Source organism: Ailuropoda melanoleuca, chromosome 3, assembly GCF_002007445.2.
Source record: "Ailuropoda melanoleuca isolate Jingjing chromosome 3, ASM200744v2, whole genome shotgun sequence".
In the NCBI taxonomy this organism is placed as follows: Eukaryota; Metazoa; Chordata; class Mammalia; order Carnivora; family Ursidae; genus Ailuropoda; species Ailuropoda melanoleuca.
The window spans coordinates 37,022,928-37,033,570 of NC_048220.1; positions in this window are offsets into that span (position 1 = coordinate 37,022,928).

The following is a 10,643-nucleotide window of genomic DNA, read 5'->3' on the forward strand; positions in this document are numbered from 1 at the left end:
GCCCCCGGCCCGCTCGCACGCCCACCCCGCCCGGAGCCCCACGCCGCACCAAGCGCCCCGCGCCCGCTGCGGACGGTCCGATGCGCACGGGCGCTCGCCCGCCCTTCCCCTCTCTGCTGGAGGAAAGTTCCTGCCGAATTGGAGGCAAGTGGGGGACGAATGGAAACTCGGGTATGGGACGGACCCACGTCCAGGCAGTAGAGACCGAAGAGCCGGCCGGGGCAGCGGAGAATCGACGGACGGACGCTCTAGTCCGGTAGGACGTGGGGGAGGCGGGCAGGAGACGTGGAGGGACAACTCTACAGACTTCCCCCAAGTGAAAAGAACGGAGGGGATCGATACTGTAGACTGATGGACAAGAGAAATCCCCGGAAAATAGAAGTGACGGATGGACAGCAGGGCCAGTCCAGAATGAGAGGACGGCGACCAGGCACTTTGCGGTTTCCCCAAAAGACCTGAGGAATGGGCGGTGCAGACCGGCATATCCTGGCTCTTGGAGTGGCCGGTGGAAGTGATCATTTGCCTCGCAGGCTTTGGAAGATAGTGACAGTACAGAAGAACGGGCCAAAGATCAACAAGGGAAAGAATTTGAAGAGACTCGCACAATTCAGACAAGACATTCGTAAAATATAAACTGTGCGTGTACCCCCAAAATTAGAACAGTCGTAGGGGTTGTTAATTACTAAATAGTCCGGAGGATGCCCGGGGGTACACTCTTGATAGACCTGTGGAAGAGCAAAATAGTATATCAGAGGCCCTGAATTGAGCCTCAAAAACTCTACCTCCGCCCCAAAAGGCCAAACATTTGCTTAGAGGCAAAAAGAAAACTAGTGCTGTGATCAGGTGGATGGGTGGAGAAGGGAGGACAAGGCTTAACAGATAAACCTACTGTTACACGTGCCTTCTGGCCATTTGCTCTTCAGTGGGAGAGGTCTCTAACTCCTGACAGATCCATATCCACGCTGAACAACTTTAAGCAACGCATACACAGAAAGACACTAACAAGTCATGGGTAGCCTACAGAAGTAAGTCCTGCAAGTTCATTATGTAAAGTCGACTGGGCATAGGATTGTCTTGAGGCAGGAAGCCGGAAATAATATGTACGGAAAAGAAAGTTAAAAAATGTGGAACAGAAAAGTCTCTTGTAAGGTCCATGGATGATAAGGCAGATGCAAATACTCAGAAAAGCATGGCCGGACCCTACAGAGACTTGCAGAAGAGAGTGATCTCAGACATCAGAGTTCTCCCAATTGTTGCTAAAACATGTCACATTAAATGATAGAGTTGAGGTTTTTGCTTACAAGTTGGGAACATTTCTAGAAGCTAAAACTTTCCATACTTTTAGTCCACACATGGCACGTCTGCTTTTATGCTGGGGTCACATTTGATTCTCTCCTCCAAGAGAACATACAGAGGCTGAGGCTGAGGACTGGATTATGGATAGGAGGCGAAAGAGTTACTTTCAACATTTTTGCCAAGGCATCTTAAAAATTAAAGTTACTCCACTGGTAAACGGTATTTATTTATGGAAATTTTAGGGAAAAATCTCTTCAACCATTTCAAAACATCGTAAAGACATGGAAAATTACACTTTCCCTGCTGTGAAAGATATCTTTCGACCTTTTGTCCAGCCAAACCTGAACTTTGAAACGAGAGGCTTGGCACCCATTCTATGTACTGTCCTCAATGTGGCGTTTAGAGTTTTCAAAGTAAAAAAAAAAAAAAAAAAAACAGAAAACAGAAAACTTGAAATTAAGTACAAGTGATTAACTTAGAAATGTTGCAGTGAGCATGCCCTGTGGACAGAGCCATTAAACAGTGCCCTGGTCTGCTTGACTACAGCATGAGCCACCACAGATCAACTCGGGGATCTGAATCATGAAGAAAGTGTCTCCAACAGCCTGCCTTGTACTTAACACTAGGAAAAATGTTTTCTTCATAGCAACACTTGGCTAATCCAAACTATAAATGTAGTCTGAGATTCCATTTTGCCATGTCCGAGAAGTATAGAGACTCATGCACTTGCATGAATTGAGTAGACTTCCTGCAGATTTTTTTTTAATAAACTATAAAGATTCCATATAGGCATTTGTAATTTTGACTGCTTATATTTTCATAGTTTATGTAGTCTGTGTCCAGGGTATTAAATAAGGATTCATAGAAAAATCGTGAAGCTAAATAAATTTTCAGTTTAAGGAATCAGGGCTATTTTCTCATCTTCTAATCACTAGAGAAAAAGTTTACTGCCCAGTCCTACATAACACATTCCTTTTATGATAAAGTGTATAAAGTCTACGTATGTACATGGATCTTTCACTCTTTTTGACGACAAGACTTCCAGAGTTGGTACAGACTAGAAGTCTCCTTGCTCCAGGGAGTGGAATAAAAAAATTGCTTTTTACTGTTGTTTTTATTATTCTGTCACTATACAACACATGGCATTATACAGGGAACAAGTCCTATGCTGGACACTGGGCACTATAGGATCACCGTAAGATTCCTTGTCTCTCAAAAGCTTATAGTGTAACTGTATTCTGGTGTGTGGGGGATGGGAACAAGAGGAAGGAAAACTCAAAACTGAAACCATGGTAATCCTTTAAGGAGAACCAAAGTGTTAATAGATCCTCCAGCCATCTTTAGAAATGAAATAAATCAGCCTGCTCAGTGAGCATCCAACCTTGATTTCGTCTTAGGTGATGATCTCACGGTTGTGAGATCCCACCTCCCTTCCCCCACCCCCAACCCGTGGTGGGGCTCCTTGATCACGCAGTGGGGAGTCTGCTTGAGATTCTCCTCTCCCTCACCCTCGGGTCCTCCCCCAATTTGTGTGCTCTCTCATTCATAAAAAAATTTTTTTAAAGAAATAAGAAAAGTTTATAAATGTGTACTTTGAGATGTTTTACAAAAAATAGGTAAAATAAAATAAGAAAATGTAAATATAAAAAATGAGGACCAAGAGGTTAACACCAGAGAAAAAGTTAGAACAAGAATATTCAGGTAATGAGATGTAACACAATATGAGATTTAAACCATAAATTTGGCTTGCAGCTTTCTGAAGAAAAAGCAAATAAATAAATAATTGCAATTAGTTGTTTGATTCTCATTGTCTTGGAAGAGAAATATACAAATTCTTCAATGGCAACAAAAGTTTTCAGGACACTTTAAAAGAAATATCCTGCGGAGCTACATAGTAACGCAGTAATGTAGAGGGAAATACCCTCTACCAGATCCTCAAAGGCATTAGCAGGTTTTACAACACTGTTTCTTTTAGTGACCATCTCTGAAAATTGAGAGTACTATATGGCTGTATGACCTACTGAAAGCAGTTTTAATAGGGCCACAGTAATGCAATGCAAATATTTAGCTTTCTACAGATTCCACCTAACCCAAGGGAAAATACTAGGCTATCCAAAGTTAATGTCTATGGTAGTTAGGCAGGCATAACGAATGGGTGAAGAAGGCTAATATGAAGGCAAAAATGGGGGCAATAGCAAACCAATAGATAATAATCCTGCCTAAATAGGGCAGTCACCAATTTAGTCTCAAACTGGCTCTTGCCTTGTAAGGATGTGGGCCCACTGCTTCCAGACATTCCAATTTTCCAAAAACAACTAGAAAGCTGGATTTTTATGAAATCTGTTTTTTAAACTTGGCAACTGATTAAATTTTTAAACACAGTGTAGGCCAAATAAGTCACATTAAGTAAATCATGCTGTGGGTTTCTAGTTTGCAGACCCTAACCTAGAATATCCAATTAGCATTACTTCTCAAAAGGGTTTCAGATAAGACTGCGATGCCAACGATTCAGCTCTCCATTGGATCAAACTACTTGCATTTTTTCTAACTATGTCCACTTCTCCTGTGAGACTCAAATATTTTTTTGTTGGAATGAATGACTTGTCTCTGAAAAGGCCAATTCATTATAATATGTTTTGACTAAGCAAAGATTGTTAATGGAAGGGAGATGCTCTTCAGGAAAAAAAAAAGTATTCACAGAGATGAAAAGAGAGTAAATCCTCAGTTCATTATAAAGAAGAAAAGAACCTGGTCCACAAACATGAGAATCTATCTGACTCATGAGTCAAGGCCATCCCTAAAATATGATGGATGCATCAGGCTAACACACCTTTGAAGGTGATTAGTTAGATCTTCAACTCAGTGACTTTAAGTTTAAGGGATATTCTCAAAAGAATTGTGAATATTTATACTCCTTTGCACATATCCAAGTTAACATCTAATTTTTCCATTATAAGTTTAAAGAGTTGGGGTGCCTGGGTGGCACAGTGGTTAGGCGTCTGCCTTCGGCTCAGGGCGTGATCCCGGCATTATGGGATCGAGCCCCACATCAGGCTCCTCTGCTATGAGCCTGCTTCTTCCTCTCCCACTCCCCCTGCTTGTGTTCCCTCTCTCGTTGGCTGTCTCTATCTCTATTGAATAAATAAATAAAATCTTAAAAAAAAAATAAGTTTAGAGTTGCAAAGATATACTTCCCAATGTATTGTAATGGTGGTCATTTAAAGATAAAGCCTTTATTTAACACTTTAAAATGTATGCAGTGGGGGGCGCCTGGATGGTGTAATCGGTTGAGCATCTGACTCTGGGTTTCAGCTCAGGTTGTGATCTCGGGGTCATGGGATCAAGCCTGGAGTGGTGCAGAGTCTGCTTGGGATTCTCTCTCTTTCTCCCTCTGCCCCTCCCTTCCTCAAATAAATAAATCTTTTAAAAAATAAAATAACATGTATGCAATGGAATCTAAATACCATAGCAATTTGATATGCCCATCATTCTTTTTTTATAGAGAATATATTTCTACTTTAACAGTTGGAAATTTTATAATTCCTTTTTCTCTCTGAATTCATATTCCCATTCTATTTCAGTCCAATTATTAAGATTGCTATCAGTCCAATTATTATTTTTAGTCTAATTATTATTAATTCACAATTGATCAAAACAATATACATGTCTTACAAATTTTGATTAAAGCTTATTGAACAAAAATCAAAATTACACTGAAATCAATCTCTTAATAAGATGAATGGGACCTTAAAAAAATTAGTCCATGAATCTGTGGATAAATTTTACAGAATACTAGAATGAGAACGAATTTAACATTGGTTCCATTCTTATTCTTTATGTAAATAGAAGTAAACTCTGAGAAACCATATTCATACAATAAAGGTTTTGTTTTTAAACCATCACTGAATTCTTTGAACCCTTAGTAATATATCATGTTGTGATTATCCATCAAATATTACTGTTAATAATCTTATACTGTTATTTTGATTGTCTTCAGTTTTGCTGAAAGTGAAGAATTAAAAGCTACCTGGTTGCAAAAGGATTTGTTACCCAGTACTTACGTTCCTTCAATGTAATTCACTTCGATCTTGATAAATACCAAAAAGGACTTTGCCAAGACTTATCAAATGATTGATTGTACTGGTTACTTTTTTTTTTTTTTTCTTAGAGGCACATGTTTAAGCCAACACACTCAGGAAAGGGAGGGAAAATGGAAATATTCTTAATTTTAACACTTTCTTGTCAATATAATATTTTTGAATAAAATCCTTGTTATCTTGTCACACATTTTAAATAAATTTTTTGTCAAAACCATGTCAGCCCATTCAGTTTGTGGAAAATATTTGCCAGACAACCCAACTAGCAAAGACTAGTCAAACCAAACTGCTGGGTCAGGTTTGCTTTCTTTCCGAAAAAGTCTGACTTCATTTTCCAATTCTAATGAGCATGTTAAATCTTATTTTGAGGCATATTAAAAACCATTGGGAAATAAATCACAAAACATGTTACTATAAAATAGATTACTAAAAGCAGGCAATTCAAGATTAAAATGATGTAAGATCTAATAGAATTTATTCATTGTATCATAAGTTATAAAAACAAGAGTAATCAACATGTACTTCCTCATTACTTCATTTATTTTCTTTCAATGTAATGTGAAACTAAAATTGATAAGTTATTTATATTGCAAGGGATGTGGTAAAAGGCACAGTAATCCTTTGGCTAATGTGTACATGTATGTATTGAACTTTCGTATTTGCTTTGGAAATAAAAGAATTATGAGTAAAACATCAGAAATACTTCAGTAATTTCATTTGTGTTCAAATTTAATATTTGATGATAGATAAAAATATGTGCTGCTAAAAATAATCAGTCCAGTAGTTAGGCTTTCTTTTTATTTTTAATAGGAAGTGGGAAAATATCATAAGATGAAGTTACATAAGGATTTTTATCTGTGAGTTTTATCTAGTGTTCATAGAAATGTGGAAATAAAAAATTTCAGTTTCCTCTCAGAGACATGGCCTACAATGTGTACTGAAACTAGTTGAAAATACTTGTTTAAACAGTGTTTACTATTGCCTTTCAATGCTGGCTTCTTTATTTTGCTCTTTCCAGAACCCTCCTTCAAGAGCAATGCATTTTTTTACAATGGTCAGGAGAGAAAAGAAAGAAAGTCATTAAATGAAAAGTATTCTGCCTCTCACTATCTACACTCCACAACATACTGTCTGATATCAAAAAATCCCAACAAAGACCAAAATATACCATTCTTCACACCATGCTTAACCTAAAAATATATATAAGACAGGAAGATTTAACATGAATCGAGTAAGTTCTATTAGCTTATTATATATCCTTCATTTTAATGTGTATTTCTAAAAATACACTGTGAAGATTTCTTCTTATATCTTAGTAACTCTAATTGTGAAAAAAAAATTCACTTCTCTAGATGAATTGACCAAAACAGAAAACAGGTTGAACAAAACAACTGTTTAAGTACTGACAAGTGCTTCGTAATTCTATGTTGTGCTGTATTAGAATAGAAACCACAAAGAGTTTTGAAAAAGCTTAACTTGACAATTTCAGAATTTCAGCACTAAGTGATAGGATCTTCTCTCGATGGAATATCATTATCATCTCCCAGGGTATTAGCAGAACTAGACTTATAAGTTATTTTGAAGAAATAATGCACAATTTAAGGAATGCCAGTGACTTTGCTCTCCATCCCCCCAATGAACATATTCTGAGGTTAGCTTGAGATGAATGACTTGCATCTTCTATACTCTTGGTTGGCTTCTCACAATGTGAGTATATTGCTGTACTGAGTACAATTCTGGTATTTAAAGGTACAACTTGGTGGGGGGGGGTACAGCATAGCCTATAAATATAAGCCAACTCCTTCATCTGGTGTTCAACTAAAAAGATACCATATACTGAAGGAAAATTGACTCCATTGGACTTTTTGAGAGGCTTTATGTCTACTTTCAATGTGGTAGTTTCTTTTTTTTATTATAATAATATTTTTTATTATATTATGTTAGTCACCATATAGTACATCCCTGGTTTTTGATGTAAAGTTCCACGATTCATTAGTTGTGTATAACACCCAGTGTACCATGCAATATGTGCCCTCCTTACTACCCATCAATGTGGTAGTTTCTTAATGCTTTCTTTTCTCAGTTTAGTTTTTTAAAAAAATTATTATAGGGGCAGGTGGCTCAGTCAGTTAAGTATCCAACTCTTGGTTTCCGCTCAGATCATGATCTCAGGGTCGTGAGATCAAGCCCCAAGTTGTCAGGCTCCAAGCTGAGCAGGGAGTCTGCTTGAGATTCTCTCCCTCTCCCTTTTCCCCTCCCCCCTGTGCTCATTCTCTCTTAAAAAAAAGTAAATAAATAAAATTTAAAATCATTATTATGTGGGTGCCTGACTGGCTCAGTCAGTGGAGCACACGACTCTTGATCTTGGGTTATGAGTCTGAGTCCCATGTTGGGTGTAGAGATTAATTCAAAATAAATAAAATCTTTAAATAAATAAATAAATTATTATGAAATATTTCAGGAGTATTAAAAAGTATGCCATTTAAATAGCTTTTTATCTTCCTTTTTCTTCATTTAGTTTGCACAAACTAAATGTAAATGCAGTGTGATCCCACATTGTAAGCATTTATTGAGTACCTTTTAAGTGCATATTATTTCATATAATCCTCTCAGCCACCTTGGAGGTGGGTATTGTCTGCATATTATAGATAAAGAAACTAACAGAAATTAAAACTTACCTAGCTTGCAAATGACAGAGTTAAATTTGGGCACAAATCTGCCTGAGCTCTTTTCTTCATATCAAGATGTCAATGAGGAAACCAAGAACTACTATTTAAAAAAAAAAAAAAGCATTGAGTTGAAATCTTGGTAATTATGGATGAGACTAAGCAAACTCTTTCGAAGGAAAAAACATGCTAAACTACGGGACCTCTTTGAGATTAACCCATGAAACTGGATAAAAGAAAAAATGTGTATCATACCAACTTATTGTAGTGATCATTCAGTTAGGTAAAATAATCTGAGGTATGCAGTGCTTAAAAGATAGTAAGCCGAGGGAGCACAGACCATGTCCAACTGAGTCCCTCTTTGCATACACTTGGCCTAGCACACTGCTTGGCACACAGTGCACACACACAGTAAATATGTGTTGAATAAATGAATGAATCAGGATCTAGTTCAACTATAGCCACTTCCAAGCGACCCACGGTATACAATATGATGATAACAGGCAATGTGTCCTAATGCATCATTTGGAAGGGTGTTTTAGAGGCAGCATTCACTTATTAATCCATTTACAAATCACTTGCATGCCTCGCCTTCAGTTGAATTTGGCCCACCCATGCAACGCACGTACCAGGAAGTCCCGTGGGCCCTCTGACTTCACTGTGCATTCAGGCAGCCCTAGTGCTCACCTGTTCTGACTTGTTGTGGTCCATCTCCCTCCCCCACTTCAGACACCTAACTCCCCATGGTGTCACAGCACAGAGTAATGTCCCTCAGGGCCCCCTTACTTGTATGACTCACTGGAACATGCTTCTTTGGCTTTCACCCTCTGCGCTCCCTCTGGAACCTCCACTCACCCATAACTGCAAGTTTTCCTCATCCACACAAGCCACCTCAGCTCTACCTGGCGTTCCATCTGGGAGAGGAAGGGACATGTTGAGCTCACTGTGCTGGGATCTGTAAGGGGACTCACTATAAAACTACAACGCAAAGCAGCTCTCCTCACTCACCAACTTGTATTTCAGCTTTTGAAATATTTATACCCTAACACTTACCGTTACACACAAATGAGTCCTCCCCTCCACTGAGTGGATTTCTAGCCAAAATGACCATGTCAAAGTTGTGCAAGGATAAGTCTATTCTTTTTTTTTTAATTTAATTTATTTATTTTAGAGAGAGAGAAAAAGAGAGTGCACAAGCACATGGGGGGAGGGGCAGAGGGAGAAAGAGATTGTCAAGCAAGCTCCTCGCTAAGCACACAGGCTGAGCTGACATGGGGCTCGATCTCACGACCCTGACCCTGATATCACGACCTAAGCCAAAATCAGGACTGGGACACTTAACTGACTGAGCCACCCAGGTGCCCCAAGAACAAGTCTATTCTTTGGCAGAACTTTTAGATGTAGAAAGAAGGACTTTCTGGAACTGGTTATATCAGAAGCATTTATTTGCTGTATGAGTCTGCTAGGGCTGTCTTAACAAAGTATCAAAGACTGGGTGACTTCACCAGCAGAAATTTATTTTTTCACAGTTCTGGAGAGTGGAAGTTCAAGACCAAGGTGTCAGCAGGTCTAGTTTCTCTTGAAGCCTTTTTCCTTGGCTTTTAGATAGCCACTTTCTTATTATGTCCTCACACAGCCTTTCCTCTGTGTGCACTTATCCTTGGTGTCTCTTTGTGTATCCAAAAGTCCTCTTATAAGGACATCAATCAGATGGGATTAGGGCCTACCCTAATGGCTTCATTTTACCTCAATCACATCTTTAAAGGCCCAATCTCCAAATACAGTCACATTGTGAGATACTGCAGAATTAGAACTCCAACATATGAATTGCGGCAACAAAATTCAAGCCATAATATGTGCCCCCCCCCCAGATTCTTTCCACCCAATCTGCCTCTCAGACTCACAGCTTCTGCCATGGATGATCAATTCTGTATAGGGAACTGCATGCGGTATCTATCTTCTTCTGCCGTGTCTGTACTCAGACAATACACCAGCTTCAGAGCCTGGAATCTGGTTTCTTGAGTAACTACTAGAGGGACTGGATGATGTAAGGCAGAAACGTGAAAGTTTTGACTGTATATGAAACAAATTTTGATGAATGTAGACACGGGAGACTGAAGGGTGTCAGGCAGTTAAATTTCCTCTCTTCCTTCCCTTGGATGGATGACTCTGGGGGTACCGGCTCTCCAAGCAACCTGTCCTGAGATATCCAGTGTGGTTGACTAGACGCACCTGCTTACCGACCTGCTGGGCCTTCTGTGACTTTGCAATGAAACAATGACCAACGTAATTATGCACCACCTTGTATTGCTTGCTGTCCTTCCCTGTATAACTTCCCTTCTTCCTCACTCTTGTTGACACAGCTTTGCATCATCCAGTTATTCCCAAATACATCATCATTTAATCCTTGCCTCAGGCTCTGTTTTCTAGGGAACCTGGGCTAGAGCACTGGCACACTAGACAAATGGAAAATGAGACCCCCCCCCCTGCCAAATCCTGGTAATTAGAGACAAACATTGACAAGGAATCTTGAGGCTGATTCTGAGTGCAGTATCAGTTAACCAATAACATGGTCCTGCGTTAT